Below are 19986 nucleotides of genomic sequence, written 5' to 3'. Positions count from 1 at the left end.
GAATTCAGCCTCTTCGAGGGGGAAACCTCCTTTACATTACACAAATGAACAATTCTTGGATGATTTAAATGACAAAACCTCCTTTCTATATATAGGAGTCTAAGGAGTCACAATATAACCTAGCCGACCTAACAATAGTAATATAAAGCCACAAAAATAACAATAGAGGGATTCTATGGGGCATAGTAATAACAATATGGGGACAATAGGGGCACAACAATATTAATAAGCAATACAACAACAATAGTAATGGGGTAATCACTAGTATTATAGGGACCCAACAAGGCTCCTCTGGTCAAAACGTACCTTGCCATATTCACATGAGGTTAAATCCTTCAATGGAGATGTCAAGGCTGGCTACAGAGGCTTCCTTTGTTGTCCTTGGGGAGGAGGTTGAAAAAAGTGGTGTGAATGAAATTTTTTTTGTGCGTTGTTCAATTTTAACATTTTTTTTAAATATTCCTCAAAACTACAATTGACGTAAAAAATCCACCATAAATGAATTTAGTAAATTTTATTATGTTAGATGGAATATAAATATACAAGCATGGCTCAAGTTCCTTATTAACGGTGAAAAGAATGCTACAGTGGGATCATTGTACTCTTCGGATTTGAGAAGGAGAATAATTTAAATGAAGGTTCCTTAGGGAACAGGAGAAATGGAATTTCTCAATGGTTTTATTTCATGTGAAATTAAAAGCCTTGGAGCCATTTCTAAAACATTTTTCCCTACCTTGCCCTTGAAAGAAGGTGGCCTTGTACTCAAGGACCAGAGCAGGATGGAAGTGTATGAATTGTGTCAGGATTTGACATTGGATTGTTGCACCCCTTCAGAGGTGAGTGAGCATGATCCTTTATCATATGGTCTTCCAGGAATAGTGCATGTCAGTCGTCTAATTCATAACATTGTCGAGGCTATGTCTTTGAACTATAACTTTAACTTTAGCTATCATTTTCTCTCATCACAAGCGAGGGTGTGATATATTTTTTTAAGAAATTAGCCACTTAGGAAATCGATGTAAGTCATAAACCTAGAAGGTAACAAATGAATTGTTATGCAGTATGATCATGACCTGCGCCACTTAGAGATAATAAGGAGTTGGATCTTTAGTCCATCACTCATGTGAAAACTTTTAGTCGAAATAAATCTAAGTTACTTATGATACACATGCTAATCCTCATCATTCTGAATCGACATGTTCCACTAAATGTTTCATCATTTCTCCTTATCTCTATGCTAGAACATTTTGATTCCATGGAATTTTTGGCACTGTCGCAATGTATAGAAATGGGAATCTAGGAGTGAGAATTAAAAATGTTTGGAGGAGAAACCTCGAAAGGCTACAATGAAACAAATAATTCTGATGGAGTAAAGAGGAAGGAAAGGAAATATCAAACAACTAACATGATTATTTAATAAGTAGAAAAGGTCAAACCTCAATGAGTTACTTTTTATTGTAACTATTTATCGCGTGATGTTAAGATTAAAATTATACCTATTATATGTTGTGAAAGGTTTTTAAATTATTGTTGAATGCTCGTGTGAGGACACAAAAAATTTATACCATAATTTAAACTTGATACTTGCATAGTTTGTAAGGTGTATAGTAAAGTCAGAGAAATAATCAATCTGGTAGTACTTGTAAATTATGGTTATTGAATCGGAAGTGGGATGCTATACCCACAATATTAATAACAGGTAGTACACCTATAAGAAGAATATATATCATTGAGGAATGAGAAGGTTCAAACACTAAATGCCTCCACATAAGAGGAGTAAGGCATACAACAATCTTAGGAAGGATAATGAATATATTATGTAATGAAAGTTATGAAAAAATAGTGAAGGGAATAAGTTATTGGATTAAAAATTTGATGACATTTAATGATATCGTCATCATATATTCTGCTCATACTAAAATAAAATTATGATTTCTATGATTTCTATGCAAGGACATGATTTAATAAAATACAAACTAATGTTGGTAAAGATAGCTCGGTTAAGGACATAATTTAATAGAATAGATTTTATACGTAAAGAAATGTGAAGGGAAGAAATGTTGAAACTTTATGAGACAAAATGTTAAGTGTTTTATTTCCATAGATCATGCACTACATCAAAAATAAAAGTATATAAATGGGAACTATATAAATCATCAGGTAAGAATTCCATGACGTACTATCCACATTAATAGAATTTGATGGTTAACTAAGTGGGTTACATCCTAGAATAAATTCTAGGTTTTCTTTAAGGATATCTATTCATAAAGGTTCCCATGAAAAATCATTACACTCATGAAGGACAGGTCATTGTAAGAGACTATGTATTTATAAAAAAATTGTCTTTTGACTTAATATTTGATTGGTGCATCTACATGTAATGATGCAATCCATTTTTCAATGTAATTTTTCCTTTGGGGAAAATGCTATTGAAGGAAATTAACCTTACCAGGTTATTATATTCAGGAACATATGCATATTTTTTTAGACATGCATAGTTTGGACCTATAGGTTTCTTAAAGTAAAAGAATATCTAAATAAATGTAATTAAAATAAGTAAGAAGCACAAATTTTATGTTCAAATATAAAATGAACTAGGGTCAGATTTATATGCACACATGCAATACAACTTGTTGTATGCATGAAGACATCATATATGAACAACTTTATGACCTTCATAAGTAGGTCAATGGGACCGACAAATAAAAGTAAAAATACATAATGGAACCAGCTCCTAGTGCTTCTCGATTAATAGTAGAAAGACAATATTAAGATTAAGAGCGCATTCTTAACAGTTCATTCAATTTCAATGTGTCATGGATGTGCATATCAATCCAAATATAGATGGATTTCTATTAATAATAACCCATAAATAGGGACCTTTCCAATCTACAACAAGAGAAATATGCTTTTAGTAGAAGGATGGTAGATCTCGCAAATGTAATTCTTATGGGAAGGGATAACAAAGATATTCGATATGGTGGTGCTGGATGCACTGGAAGTAGAAAGAGAAGAATAACTAAATGAATAACAAGAATGGTACACTAGATTTAGAACATGACTGGTCTAAATTGGTAAACTAACTTGTGGTAAACCAGAAGTTTTCAAATTAATACAACCTCTGATAATCAAAGGATCTAAGGCTCATAGTAAAATGAAACATATAAAATGTTCTAAACTAGGAAGAAGGAGGATAACAAATCAGGCAACAACTTGTTGCTAAAAGGAGAAGATGATGGATAAAATGGCACTCCTAATCAGTATTGTTGTGCACCAAAGGTATTATAACAACCGTATGAAATATATATTATAACACTATTTCCTATCCAACAATCTTGAAGAAGTCTGCCCGTCTGATTGCATTGATAGTGTTCTCTAGTTCTGAATAGAACACCATAACAAGTATTGCATAAACAACGCTGAAAATTCATGTTAATAAATTTGATAATTGAATTATACTCTCTTTGTTTCCAGGGGTTATTTAATGTTAAAATGAGCTATTAACATGTAAATGCCCAAGGATCACACCTTGGTAGACATAGTGCCTAGAAAAATTGGAGGGTGTGGAATTGAGAATATTATCACCTGCATTTATAACTCATATATGAGAAATATATGTATTTGCATATTGATTGTTCAATTAGTCTTTGACATACACTAAATTATTCATGGCCAACAAGGTGTTTGAAGAAATGTAAAAGGAGCAACAATGAAGCATATGACATGATTAGTTTATATGTGGAGCACTTTAAGTACCAAATAGTTATGTTCTTCGCCAAAGTCAAATTTAAGGTTGTTATTAGACTTATAATATCTCTGATAGACTAACCATCATAGTCAATAGTCTACTTTATGATTAAGCGAAAGTCATATTATGTTGTTGTGAAAACCTTGTCTATAGGACAAATTCAATCTCAAAACTCAAAGTTATTTGTTTTGTAAAGTTGCATTATGCATCTATCTATCATTTTCTGAAAATTTCCTGTAACCACAAGATACATGAAAAAAGTTAAAGCACTTGAATAATTAGACACAAAAAAATTTATGTTATACTCTAGTTGTTGAAGTCAAACATGTTCATGAAATCCTTATTCTCCAATTGACAAACCAACCACGGTTTGATCTAACATGCCTAAAGGTAATATGAAAGATTTAAGGCATCTTTGGCATAATACTAACATGGTTGCAAACATGTCGATGAGTTATATGTTGTGCAAGTGATGTTATGGACATTGGTATGGTATACAAGTTTTACAGGTGGTACTATGTACAAATGGTACATATGCTACTGGTATGGATGCATGTATTGCATGATGATATATGGTATGTATAGCTGCGTGTAATGCACACTATGTGTAGGTGTGCATGGTAGAAGAGAAGACATTGGGTCATTTCCTAGTAAGGAAACTAATCCAGAGTGTGTACAGAGGTAGGATAAAAGGGGAAACTAAGAATTGGTATTAGAAACTAACATAGTATACATATAACATATGGTTCTACTTGATCTTGGTTATATATGGAGTATGTCTTCGATAGTTATGTTGAGCTAACTAGATATGATATTTTATACATGTGATTAGTCAAAAGTGCTTGTTTGACTTGTTGTGACTAATGCAGGGAAACTACAGGAAGAAAGTGTTTAGAAAGAACATAAAGACATAAGAAGAATGTAGAGGAAGAACAAGAATTTCTTCAAATACAATGAGCATGAGGAATCATATTTAAATGAAGGGCAACATAACCCATAATTACTCAAATAATAGTACTGAATATCAAGTTACGATATTAACTATAGTAAAAAAAGTTGAGTTTCTGCATCTAAAATCTCTTACAAAATGGATTGAAACAAATGTTATAGGTAGTGATGGAAGGAGATGTGTTGGTAGAACTACTTTGTAATCAATAAATATCAAAAGATCTACATCAGATGGCAAGGCTATGGGAGCATGTAAATTCAGAAAAAAACTACCTGTGAACAAGGAAATAATATTGTAAGATGCAGTCATACACCAAGGACGGTATAAATTTAAGGGAGGAGTATGTAACACCCCTCCATTGTATGTAAAACTCTGCTAAACTAAGCTAAGCTAGGTCTGATGTGTAAAAAGAAAAGTAAATACTTTATTATTAAATAAATAAATAAAATTAATCACTTGGAAAAGCGAGACACCAAGAGATGAGATTCTTACCAATGGGAATGGATAATTCTTTCACGATAAGACTTCTAGATAAAATTCTATATAAGCTTAGTGGATTTATAGATAAATATCCATTAAGCTACTTAGCTGGAGAAAGATGTTAAGTTAAAAAATAAATAAAAGCCTTGCTGGAGAGAAAGGAAAGCTTTTATGAGGAAAAGCCTTGCGAGAGAGAAAGGCAAGATTTTCTAAGAAAAGCCTAGTCAAATGGATAAAATATCCATATAAAAGCGGGACACCGCTAAAGAAAACCATATCATGAAAGAGGGTATTAAATATCCATTGAAGAGATCAATAGAGGGGAGTTGGTCTATGGCAAGAACTCTTGGCTCGGGGGTGAACTAGTGAAAGCTAGTTCTAGGTTGGGTGGCGGTGCTTGGTTTTCCAATTGACTTTCTTTAGGTAAAGTTTATTTCAATTGCTTGGGATGTATTGTATGTGGCCACTACTAATTTTTTTGTCACATCTTTAAAATTATGAGTACAATTGCATGGTGTTATCTTATGATTCATTACTCTTAATGTTGTCGAAGTTGTGAGTGTATGATGCATGAATAATCTTGGTTCTTGAGATGATGGAATAATGGAGAATAGATAGGCATGAGACAACTATGTATGAGGAATATTTATGTTTTAAGATGTGAAATTGAATAGTCTTTGGTTCAGGTTGTGTATGCTATGCATTACGTTTCATGAGTTGAATTGCATCCACTAAGGCTCGTTTAGCTAATTATTCATATTGCATAAGATATATGCCAGTATGTTATGAAACCAGCTCAAGAAAAGATAGAAAAGAAAGATCAACGCCTTAGAATTCAGCCTCTTCGAGGGGGCAACCTCCTTTACATTACATAAATGAACAATTCTTGGATGATACAAATGACAAAACCTCCTTTCTATATATAGGAGTCTAAGGAGTCACAATATAATCCATCCGACCTAACAATAATAATATAAAGCCACAAAAATAACAATAGAGGGATTCTATGGGGCACAAAAATAACAATATGTGGGTAATAGGGGCACAACAATATAAATAAGGGGTATAACTACAATAGTAATGGGGTAATCACTAGTATTATAGGGACCCAACATGCCCCTCTCCTTCAAAAAAGTGTTGTCCTCAACGCTTGAGTAGTTCTGGATACTTCTGCATAAAATTCTCATCCTCCCATGTGGAATCTTCAGCGGATAAGTTCTTCCACTTGATAAGATACTCTGAAATTGATCGATTTCGTAGCTGTCGAGTTCTTGTTTCTGTGACTGCTTCCGGTTCCAATATAATTTTTCCTTCCTCGTCAAGTTCTGGCAATATTGTTTGAACTGGGAGCTTGTCGCCTATAACCTTCTTTAAACATGAAACATGGAAAACTGGGTGCAATCGAGAAGCTGCAGGAAGCTCCAATTTGTATGCCATAGTACCAATCTTTTGCAACACCTTGTATGGACCATAATACTTTGGTGATAATTTATTATCCTTCTTAGCTTGCTTTAGGGACATTTTCTTATATGGTTGTAGCCGTAGGAATACCCAATCACCTACATCAAAACTTCTTTCACTGCGATGTTGATCTGCCTGTTGTTTCATTCTATTTTGTGCCAACACGAGGTTATCCTTTAAGAGTTGGAGGACTTGTTGTTGATGTTCGATGTGATGTTCCACTGCTTGAACCTTAGAATTTTCTCTTAAATATGATGTGATGGATGGTGGTTGATACCCATAAAGTGCCATAAATGGGGTCATTTTTGTTGCTGTATGGAAGGAAGTGTTATACCACCATTCAGCCAGAGGCAACCATTTGACCCATTGTGTCTGTTTATCAGATACAAAGCAACGAAGATATCCTTCCAAACATTTGTTTACTATCTCAGTTTGCCCATCAGATTGAGGATGATAAGATGAGCTATGAGCTAACTGAGTACCAAGACAAGAAAATAATTCTGTCCAAAAATTTCCAGTGAAAATGGGATCTCTGTCACTTACAATAATCTTTGGGTTTCCATGTAGCTTTTGAACTGTTTCCATAAATGCAGTAGAAACTGTACTGGCTTTAAATGGATGTGATAATGCACAAAAGTGTGCATACTTGGTAAGTCTGTCAACTACCACCATGATGACACTCTTTCCCTCAGACTTGGGTAAACCTGTGATAAAATCCATTGAAACCTCCTCCCAACGTTGGCTTGGAATGGATAAAGGTTGTAATAGACCCGGTGTCTTAATTGTTTCAACTTTATTTTGTTGGCAAACCAAACATTCCGCCACAAACTTTTGAATATCTGATTTAAGGCCATCCCAAAAAAATTCCTTCTTAACCCTGTGGTAAGTTTTTAAAAATCCTGAGTGCCCTCCTAAGGGAGAAGTGTGCAATTCCATAAGAATCTTTTGTTTTAGCTGGGAATTCTTACAGAGGTATAAGCGATCTTTGTACCATAACGAATCATTTTCCAGCTAAATGTATCAGAAGTACTGGAATCTTGTTGTAGCTTTCGAATAAGTGCCCACACTTCTTCGTCATTCTTCCATTCCTCCCTTGCTTCGTTTATCCAATCTGGTTGGATAATAGAAATGGCACACAACAATGCTTCCACATCCTCATCCTTTCTTGAGAGTGCATCTGCCACCACATTTTGCTTCCCTTTTTTGTAGATGATTTCAAAGTCATAACCCAACATCTTTGTGACCCACTTTTGTTGCTCTTCAGAGGATAATCTTTGTTCTAAAAAGTATTTAAGGCTATCATGATCCGTTTTTACCTTGAAGTGTCTTCCCATTAGGTAGGGTCGCCATTTCTTAAGTGCATGGAGTATTGCCAACATTTCCTTCTCATAAATAGCTTTGCTTAAAAACTTTCCCTTGATTGGACGACTTTCAAAAGCAATGGGTCTTTCATCTTGCATTAGAACAACACCAATTCCATTTCCTGAAGCATCACATTCCACAATAAAGGTTTTTGTGAAGTCCGGTGTAGCTAAGACTGGTGCTTGGCACATTGCCTCTTTAAGATGTTCAAAGGCCTTTGTTGCTTCTGGAGTCCATGAAAATGAATCTTTCTTCAATAATGTTGTTAGAGGTGCTGCTATTCTCCCATAATTCTTAACAAACTTGCGATAATACCCTGTCAACCCAAGAAATCCTCGCAGATGCTTTATGGATGTGGGGATTTTCCATTCCTTAATGGCTTTAATTTTGCTAGGGTCTACCTTAACTCCTTCATGAGATACAATATGACCCAAATATTCCACCTCCTGGACTCCAAAGAAACATTTGGATCTTTTTGCATATAATTGTTTCTCCTCCAATAGTTGTAGCACCTTGTCAACATGTTCAACATGATCCTTCCAAGACTTGCTGTAGATTAGTATATCATCAAAAAATACTAACACAAATTTTCTAAGGAATGGTTTGAAAATTGAATTCATCAAACCTTGAAATGTTGAAGGTGCATTGGTAAGGCCAAAAGGCATGACCAAAAATTCATAATGACCCTCATGAGTTCTAAATGTCGTTTTCGGAATGTCTTCAATCTTCATTCTGATTTGATGATATCCCGAACGAAGATCCAACTTGGTGAAGTAAATTGATCCATGCAATTCATCCAGTAATTCATCAATGACAGGAATGGGGAACTTATCTTTAATAGTGAGCTTGTTGAGCTCCCTATAATCTGGACACATGCGCCATGATCCATCCTTCTTGTGCACCAATACTACTGGAGCTGAGAAAGAACTTTGACTCGGTTGAATTATACCAGCCTCTAGCATTTCTGCAACCATACGTTCAATTTCACTTTTTTGGACATAGGGATATCTGTACGGCCTGATGTTTGGAGGAACACTTCCTGGAATCAGATGAATAGCATGATCATGATCACGCATAGGTGGGAGACCTTTGGGAGTCTCAAATACCTTGGAATGATTGTCCAGGACTTTTTGGAGATCTGGAGAAATAGATGATTCCAATGTGGAAACATCTAGCGAACATAATTGTGCAATTACACCTCTTTGCTCCTTTTTTAGAAGCTTTGTCATGCCATTAGAGCTGATTATCTTTCCTGGTTTCCCTGCAATACCCCTTAATTCAACTTCCTTTCCTTCCACAGAAAATTTCATGAAAAGTTCTTGAAAATTAAAAGCTATTGTACCCAAGGATTGTAGCCATTGGACTCCTAGTACAACATCAGCACCTCCCATTGGAATGGAAAGCATTGGGCTAGTCAATACATATTCTCCCATGGATAGCTTGATATTATGGCACTTTCCAGAACAATTTATTGTTCCTCCATTTGCAATCATCACTTGACACTCTGGTGCTGGATATAGGAAGCAATTCAATTCTTTTGCTACCCTACAATGAATAAAATTGTGGGTGCTTCCTGAATCAATCAACACTATTACCTTTTTCTTCTTGATTTGTCCTTCTATCTTGATGGTTTGAGGAGTGGTAATTCCCGCCAATGCATTACAAGATATGGTCGGATTTATTTGTTCTTCATCTAGGCTTTGTTCCTGGAATATATCCTCTTCTTTTGACCTTTCTTGCTCCTTTTCTTCTTCCTCTTCACAATCTATGTAGAATAATTTCTTCTCAGCACACTTATGACCTTTTGTGTATTTGCTATCACAATTGTAACAAAGCCCTTTTGCTCTTTTTTCTTCCAATTGTTGTGGTGTCAACCTTGTAGGTTGTGGAAGACTATGGGCAACAACACTTCCGTCTTTATAGTTGTGAATGGTATGCTTCCTGGTTGCCATAATTTTGCTTTCCATTTTTCTTGCTAACCTGAATGCCTTCTCTAATGAATCAGGTTCCCAAAGGCGCACATCATGTTGGATATTATCCTTTAAAGACCCTATGAACACATCAATCCTATGCTCCTCTGGAATATCTTTTACCCTTATGTTCAATTTTTGGAACTCCTCAATGTGCTCCATTATTGAACCCTTTTGTTTGAGACTTATCAATTGGCTAAAAAAAGTGTTGCTTTTTGTATCCTCATAATGTGCTATCAATTCTTCCGTAAAAATTGCCCAAGTGATAAATTGTTTACGAGAACAAAGCCATTGATACCATACAAACTGATTTGGTTCCAAATATAAAGTTGCCATACGTACCTTTTGTGTGTTTTGCACATTATTGAGATCGAAGAATTGCTCCATCTGTAATATCCATGTGGCGGGATCCTTGCCATCAAACTTCCTCATATCGATTTTTGGAACATGGTGAGTCTTCGATCCAACATTAGAGTCTATGGAATCATGATTAACATTTCTTTTGTTCTCATCATGAGTTTCCTTTACTACTCTTTCACCTTAGTGACCATTTCTTGTAGCAACTTATCCATCTTATCATCCATGCCATCAATTTTAGCGTCCATGCCATTCACTTTAGCTTCCATGCCATCCATCTTAGCTTTTACACCTTTCTTTAAACCGTCCATCTTAGCTTCTACATCTTTCCTTAAACCATCCATTTTAGATTCTGTTGCTTTTTGTGCAAGTGACACTTGTTGCACTTGTTCTTGTAATTTTGATATATCATGTAGCATTTCTTCTTCTTCTTCATGAGTCATGCTAGAGCTTTCAGGTTCCTTACTAGGTGTTTGCATTTTCTTTCCTCGGGGCATCAGTTACCGATAATAATGCTCTAATATGCCCTTTGAATTCCTTCAAAATAAATTTTCAAACCAAGCTTAAACAAAAATTAAAAAAAATCTACACACCTTTTTTCACTTTGTAGGAGCTCGATATTTCCTCTGATGTATCTCTGTACTTTCTGATCATCTAGTTCTGAATTTGTGACCTGTAGTAGCCCTCTATGTCCTCTTTCCAATGCCACAAGTCTGACCCAAATTGGATTCTCCAAGGAAGAGTTATGCAAAATCTCCCACAGTGACTTGATTATAGACTAGTTCAGTAGAGCGAAATTGTACGACGTGCCACGTATCACTGTTTCAACCTTTGACTCTGAAAAATATATAAAAGAAAACTACAGTCCGTCCTCTTTCTGTACCTTCTTATGAAATTTCAATCCGATGCTCAGAAACAAAGTTATGACGATTTTCCCCAGGTCACCTGTTTTGCGTGTAATTCAGGAGTCTGCAAAAAGACCAACTTCCTCAGATCATATCTCCGAAAATATCACGCGAAAACTCTGAAATTCGGACCCAAGGTTCAGCGCGATTTCTTCTCAAATGGGTTTTTTTTGCAACTTCTGAAACGTCACAGAAAAAAAGTTATAGCGAAAATGCCACGATGACCTGTTTGGAGCAGCGAAACCCTAGAATCCAAAGCTCTGATACCAAATGTTATGAAACCAGCTCAAGAAAAGATAGAAAAGAAAGATCAACGCCTTAGAATTCAGCCTCTTCGAGGGGGCAACCTCCTTTACATTACATAAATGAACAATTCTTGGATGATACAAATGACAAAACCTCCTTTCTATATATAGGAGTCTAAGGAGTCACAATATAATCCAGCCGACCTAACAATAATAATATAAAGCCACAAAAATAACAATAGAGGGATTCTATGGGGCACAGAAATAACAATATGGGGGTAATAGGGGCACAACAATATAAATAAGGGGTATAACTACAATAGTAATGGGGTAATCACTAGTATTATAGGGACCCAACACAGTAATACTTTCATCTATGCCAGTAGGACTATGATCATGATTATGGCAATGCTAGTTACAATATCTTGACGATAACATTCCATTAATGCTTATGATGAGTCCTCACATAAATGAAGCTTGCATGCTCAAATCTTATAGGTTGAACGCCATGATTTCTTATGCTCCCCAAGTCGTAATTTATGCTTAAGGGTTGATTTGGAATGTAATTCCATTAATTGACTTGAAAAGTCCACCTCAAGGATCCCGTAGAGCATAGAAGGAATTTGTAGTATTGTTCCCAAGGGGTATGTGACATTTTGCATTTGTTTGCGCTAAGGGCCATCGTTTCCTCACATAATGACATTCTCCACCAAATTATTCCCCATTAACATGTTCACATTCCAAGCTATATCCATCATCTTGTGATACATGGTTTCTTATGTTCTCGTGACCCTCGGATCGATGAGCCAGTGCACCTCTTCTTCCACTATTCCATCTGAATTATTATCCCATTACTCTGTGAGCTCATGTTCCAACGTTTTAAGAATTTATTTCCCCTTCATCAAGACATATTTAGATTAAGTCTGCACTACCTATTGCATCACTATCTCCATTCTAGTGTGCTTATAGGGTTCCTCTTTTGGCTAGCCACCTCATGGTTGGCCTCGAGGATAGGTTTTCCTAAAACTTTCCATGCCTTTGTTACCAGGAAAATTGAAGAGTAAAAAACAATTAGAAATAAGATCTCTTTCATTCCGAGTCCCTTGCAAACTCTTCTCTTTTGGAAATGCCCCCAAACAAACATGATAATAAATAACAGACATTGGCTTACCTAGGACCTCAAACTTGCCACTACACTGATTCCTTAATAATCATAATTCTACCATGATTTCTAGTTTGAATTGTGATAGTCAACACAAATTCATCCATGCCAAATGAACACGTTCTCTACTCCCTTTCTGATGGTATCTGCTCATTATCTTAGGATTTGACATTGCCAATAATTTCATCCATCGACATTTACTTTGAAATGGAGAGAGGACCTTAACCAAGCCAAAAGGAGAAAGAAATGTTGGGTGAGGGATCATACTAGGGAGAGAACATCCACCTTCGACATTCCTTTTAGCAGTACATGACCATGTGCCTTTCACTTGCTTTCACTCAATGATGCGTAGCTCCATCACCCACCATTCAGATTGGTTGCATGGAGAAATGAATTATCTATCTTAGTTAACCATTTATCATTCTTTGGACTTTTCTCCACCCTTAGGGCTATCATATCCTCAATTAGCTCTACTAAGTGCTAACCCTTCCCAATACGGTCCAAATTAGTGAATCGATCATAGTCTTCTTTGAACGAGCCATCGTGGACAATTCTCCAATCAAATTCCTAGTTCACCTCTCCTCCACTAGATCCCTCATTTTCTAACCTAGTAATAACCATGTTGCTAATCTCCGAACTACATTCAAATTGACGATTTGCATGCTCGTGACGTGTCCTTGTATTCTCCATATAAGATAGCCTAGGAACCAATGGGTGGTTACCTTACCAAGGTTTACACTGCATTCTAATCACTTCTCCACCTTAATCGATGAGTTCGAGTCTCCTTCAGTGGCAATATTGTGAATTTCATCTCAAACTAGAAACTCCAACCGTTCTTCTAAAGAGTAAAAATTTGCAACATTATTTTTCACTTCACCAAGATTGCCACAATAGATTCTTTGAATCCTCCCATTGTTATCTTTGGTAACATACCCTACACCATCTCAGTCAGGGTTTCCTTTTAAGGCTCCATCAAAATTTAGTTTTAAGAAACATGGACGTGAAGACGACAATGTTTTCACACCGACTTCAAGTTGGGGATCCCTATTTATGTTATGAAAAGCTTGACCTTCTTCCAACCTCAATATTTTCATAATTCTTTTTTCATAGTCAGTTCGCCTGTTCTTTGAAATTTTTAGGTTACTACTAACGATTGTTTCTTGTAATTGTTGTGAGGTTTGAGCTAAAAGGATTGTGGTTGGGAGCAATTTATTTTGGAAGATTTGTCATTTTCTCTCCTTCCATACTTCCTAGACCATGAATACTAGAATCAAGCACCAAATAAGGTTAAGAAACTTTTTCTTCATGATTTTATCCCTTGACTTGCTCAGATTCTCTTGAATACTACCTCTTTCCTAGTCGGTTTGGCGAAAAGCTAATGAGACCCAAACCCAAAGAGTATTTGCATACTTGCATGTATTTAGGAGGTGGTTAATTGTCTCCTCATGTTTCTCATACTAAAAACATCATGAGGGGTCAATGAATCCTCTTCAGAGGAGATTCTCCTAGGTTAAAATTTTCGTGTGCATCACTAAGCAAAAAAATAATCTGATTTTTTACCAATGTGGAATAGACCGGATTTTATTCTAGAGTTGATCTACACTTTCCTTTTCGTGTCCTACAATGTATAGGCAGGCTTCCTTTAGAGTGAGTTATCCTCCATCCTGTCTCTGCCACCTTAATTTTTCTTCTTGCTCAAAAATAGGTATTTTCCTTTTCTATGGTTCATTGCATAGCTTTTTTCCGATATAGGTCAGCTGTTTTTTCTGTTGGTGACTCAAAGGTATCCATTTCTTCCATTTTTTATTTTCTACCAGTGGGTCCCAATAATAGTGGACTTCCTTTCTCCTTAATCTTTTTGTTTCTTACTAAACGACCAATCTTGATTGCATGGTTAGGAAAGGTTCCCATTTTTATGCATCCTCCCAAAAGAGGGTAGTTTTACCATTCCCAGTTTCCCAAAAGCAGTAATCTTGGATAACTCCTCAATTATGCCAAGCCAGATTCCAGATAGTAGAGCCCATAACGTTACCATTCATCCTAATCAAGGCCTAAGGGTTCCATTTTGGAGCGTACTTTCCTTTAAAAATGGAAACCCAATGGATTGTGATCTGCTTAATCCATCACCATCAGAACTTTGCACCATAGGCCTCCTTTATCGTCTCACGATCTTGTAGGCCTAAACCAACCCTCGATTTTGATTAGAAGAATTTGTCCCACCATAAGAAGGCCCATTTTTTCTGCTCTTCAACCCCCCTCCATAAGAAGTTTCTTTGAATCTCTCTTATCTTTTACAGAACCCCTTTGGAGGCAGGTAAGAAAAAAATCAAATACATTGGCATAGCTTGCAACGCCACTTTTGTCAATGGTAACCTTCATGCAAAGTTTAGGGCTCTAAAGGTCCAGATGATAAACCTTATTTTGTAGTTTGGAGGTCAAGTTTTCGTAAGTAGAATTCTTGCATGCTTTGTCTATCATAGGTATTCCAAACTAATTTGAAGGAATTGATTTATGTTGGAAGCCTAGAATGTTTGTGATATTCCTCTCCACTGAGATATGATTATTAAAAAATAAAATCATAGATTTTGTGTGTTTGACGTCAATGCCTGAATCTTTGGCGAAATCATCTAAGATATGCTTATAGGTCTTGCCTTCTTTTACTGTTGGTATTCCAAGTAGCATGGTATCATACATGTATTACTAATGGGTAGGCTTTTTACACTCTAGGTGAGGATGTAACCTCTTTTCCCCACATATTTCAACCTCTTATTTAGTAGATCAGATTATTCCCTCCATTAGAAAGACAAATAGAAAGGGTGAAAGGGGTTCTCCCTAACGTAGGCCTCTTATGGGGAAGAAAGGTCTAGTTGGGGCTCTATTAACCATAATTCAAAAGCTATGAGTAGAGACTAATGGCATAACCCGTTAGACCAAGTGTTGGTTAAACCAAAACCCCTGCAGAGTATGTTCTAGATATGTCTAACTCATTTTATGATAGGCATTAGTTATATCTCGCTGAATGATCACCCTTGATTTTTTATGGGATTTGAGGGAATGGATTATCTCATGGTCCTATACCACATTATCTAGAATTTGTCTCGTTTCAACAAACCATTATTTCTCTTTAGAGATCAAGATGGACAACTAAGGCTTCTGTATATTTTCTATGACCTTGAAAGTCATCTTATATATGAATTTGCAAAGTGAAATGTAGTAGTATCTATGGATAGAATTTTATTATTTTTATTTTCAAATCATAGTGGTGAGGGTAGCATTAAATTCCTTTAAAATTGTTACTAATCTTCAGGAGTCCTCTACCACTTCATGTATATCTCTACCAACTATATCCCAATAGGATTTAAAGAATCCCATTGTGAAATAATTTGATCCGTGTGCCTTACCATTTGGAATGTCCTCCAATTCTTGCTCAACCTCTCTTAATGATATGTGTCTAGAAAGGCTTGCATTATTTTCCTTTGTGACCATCCATGGGACATGCAACAAGACTTTCAGGATATGAGATAATCTATCTCCTTGGGGTTTGAATGTTATTTCCTAAAAATTTTGAACAAAATTTTCTTCTATCTCCTCATGATTATTGTAGATGTTTCCCACTCTGTCTTTTAGTTTGAGGATTTTTTTTTTGTTCCTATGGACTACAATTTTTTTGTGAAGGAATTGAGGTTTTCTTTCTCCTTCCTGAAACCACTGTATCGTAGATTTTTTTCCCATAACTTTTCCTCGTGCAATCATCTTCTTCCCATTCCCTAAGAAGGGAATGTTCTAGCTATTTTCTTTATTCGTTGTATCCCTATTAAGTGACATATTTTTTATATCTTTAATCATGTATTCCAATTTCTTTTTTCCTTGGAATATATTTTGAAATTCAATTTTATTCCGCTGTTTAATCTATCCTTTGACATGTTTTCGTTTTTGCCGTATCATAAAATTTTTGGAGCCTCGAGCTCATCGTTCATCCTCGCACCATTGTCTCATATTTTCTATGAACTAAGGAAGACCTAACGAAATCCCTTGAATCTGAAGCGTCTATTTATTGGAATTCCCATTATTTGAGCCTGGAAAAGGACTGACGAGTGATTAGATATGCCAAAAATTGAAATCGTAGCCTCAACATTGATACCTTAGAGATCTACTGCTAAGAAGCTATAAATCTGTCTAGACAAGAGGCCACCATGAAGTTTCCTCCTCATTTTGTGTTCCAGGTGCACATCCCATTAGTTTCTTATATGTCCACCAGCTTCATGGTGTTAATAACAATTTAGAAACCTTCTCAGTTATGGTCTATTTTCCTTTTGCATCATTTCTTTCCCTCTAGTGTGAGGATTATAGTCAAGTCCCCTGCAATTATCCATTTCATGTTTGAATTACTTCTTTTGAGTTCCTCCAAATATTGAATAAATTTAAGCTTCTCATCAATCCTTTGGGGGTCATACACATTCGTACAGAGAATTATACCTAATGGGCTAAATACTAGCATAACTATGGAGAGGGAATGCCGAGTGGATTCAAAAGATATTAGGTTTTTCTTCTAGGGTTTTATAAGGTTAGGATTCCCCTTGTAACATTCCAAACATTGATACCTACATAGTCATATCTATCCCAAAACATTCCACTAGTTATTTTGAGGCATTCAACCGAACACTTAGTTTTTTTAATGAAAATGATATCTGGGTTATCTTTTTTCAACTTATCTCTAAGGATCATTTTTTTTTTTAGGATATTCAATCCTCTTATATTCCACGTTATAATTTTACTACAACTGATGGGTCAGAAGAGCTAGGGTTCTAATATTTCATCTTCCTTGAGTTTTTCAACAAGGCTCCAAGCTCCTGGAGGGTGTGACTATTAGATTTCCTTTCTCTTTTTTTTGCAAGCTTACTCGAGGGTTCATGGGGTGCTGTGTGTTCATCAAATTTACTCCAAAACTTTTATTATCTCCATGCAATCTCTTTATTCCTCTCAATCTGGTTTCTTCTCACATTAGGAACAACTATTAGGGCTGATCTACTTGGTCATTTGGGACCGCTTCCACTACATTTTCCCTCCGTTGTTTTAACATATTATCAAGATCTATACCTTATATTTTAACAATATCCATTATATCTGTATATTTTGTCCCTACTACACTTGGTTTCATTTCCCATTCTTCATTTGGGTTCTGGGGCTAAAATGGGTTTCCTCAATATACTTCCTGCACTTGTGGATGAGCTAATTTACCAAGGTTCTCAATGAGGGCTCGAAGCTCCCTCATCACTATTTCTGGTTCCTTTATTTCATTTTGTTTTCTTGTCATTGCTTCCTATCTTTTTCCTCCTGTGGGGTTTCCTCAGCAAGGACATAATATAAATTCCTTGTTTCCTATCTTTCATCTGAATACTTCAGATATTATTTCTATCCTACTTTACACTTGGCTACCACTCTTGTGAAACTCCTGGGGTGTTTGTCTAAGTGAGCTCTTGGTTTCTCTGTCCTTATATTTAATGGGTATTCCCTGAAGAGGTTTCTATGTTCATGGAATCATCTATAACGGAAAGGAATGTGCTTGTATTTGATTATTTCTAACCATACTTCATCCTAGAACTCTAGGATTACCATGTCTGTGAGAGAAGCTGAGACATCCATTCCAACTCAAATATAGGCATACACAATGTATTTTCCCTACTAGTTCACTTTAGATAGCTTGAAAATCGTCATAGCGATTTCCCTATAGCTTCTAAGATTGTTGGTACCCAGTAATCCTATAGTAGAGAATATAACTTTATGCACACTAGAACGGAGGTAATGGTTTCTCTCTCTGGCATAAAATTTTCCTTCCATGGTCGTGTTAGGATATTCCAACACATAAGAAATAGTTAAGTATAACTTGGTCTAGTATAGAGTTAGGTAAAGTGTGTTTCTTTACTATGTACATTTTGTAACTTACAATCCGATGGTCACGATATGTAGTGATCGGACAGTTCATTCTCTCCTCGGTATTACCGACACTTGATCTGTGGCTTAACACCCGATTGGTCCATGATCTCTATTTAAAGAGCATGGAGGGTCATTTGTAGGTTAACCATCCATGAGAGAAGCTTATGTAAATTTTTCATTCTTTTATTAATAAATTGCCTGAAGTGGCCGCGTTGGCTCACGTCGTGGACTATTTCCCTCTTTGAGGGTTTTAACCACGTCAAAAATACTGGTGTATTGATATGTGATCTATGTGTGAGCAGTGTCCTTTGGTGTTCTATCTGAGGAACTTACCCTGTAAATTCCTACATGGTATTAGAGCTATTTGAGGTCCGCGTCCGTTGGTGATCCAAATCTGAAGCCGGTAGAACTGCATCCGACTGTCGTTTCCTAGATCTATTGTCTCTGACTACTTTTGGGCTAAGAGGACTACTCTATTGTGTTGGGAGCATCTATTCTAATGAGGAACCCCTTTCGTTTCATGTGAAAAGGCTTCTGGTAGCCCTAGCTACGTCATTTTTAAGATCTTGAGGTATACAGTGTTTATTTGCAGTTTACAGTTATTTTCTCTCTGTTTATTTCGGTTTCGGTTTATTTACCTTTTTTTTATTACCGAATCTATACCTTTCATTTTTTCGTATGCTCTTTGCCCTGCGACTCTGTGCGATCTGGGCGAATCAGAAACATAAAGGAAGGATTTTTCTCATGTGTATGCTCTTTTCCGCTGCGCCTTAGTGTGATCTCGGAAAATCAGAAACATTGAGGAAAATATTTAGTTTCCAGGTAAAGCTAACTTCGAGCCGCAAGGTTCATTTTTTTTTGTATGTCCATGTTGGGTTTTGTGTTTTTTGTTTTGTAGGGAAAAAGAGCTTTCTTAAATGAAGCATGCAACCCAAAGCTTCATTGACTAAACCCCCCCCACCCACCCGCCCCCCCCCCTCTCTCTCTCTCAAACTTTTAGTTTAGCTCACTTGGTCCAAATTTGATTTATGAGAGTAGAGCTATTGAGTTCAAGTATCCTTTTTGTGGGGGCAGATTTTTCATTTCCGCACATTCCCGCACTTCGTCAGCATCTTCATCAAATTTTCTTCAAAAAGCCATAACTTCTTCATCCGGAAGCCGTTTTCAGAGCCATTTTTTTTGAACCAGCCTAATTTTTCGAGATCTTTCCATTGGGACACTTAGTTTCAGCATCTATAGCTTCAGTTTTTGTTAAAATGGAAAGTCCATGCCAAGTTATTCTTGATAGAACCAACTACTTCCAATGGTGGTCCTACATTGTGGATTTACTTAGAAGTAAAGGTCTCTACAGAATAGCCTCAAGCCAAGAAACCAAATTGAATGATGAAGATAAGGTAGCTAAATGGGAAAATA

Source organism: Pinus tabuliformis, chromosome 5_1, assembly GCF_031772625.1.
Source record: "Pinus tabuliformis cultivar Carrire ecotype Pingquan chromosome 5_1, CPIR1, whole genome shotgun sequence".
Classification (NCBI taxonomy): domain Eukaryota; kingdom Viridiplantae; phylum Streptophyta; class Pinopsida; order Pinales; family Pinaceae; genus Pinus; species Pinus tabuliformis.
This window is presented reverse-complemented; position numbering follows the sequence as displayed.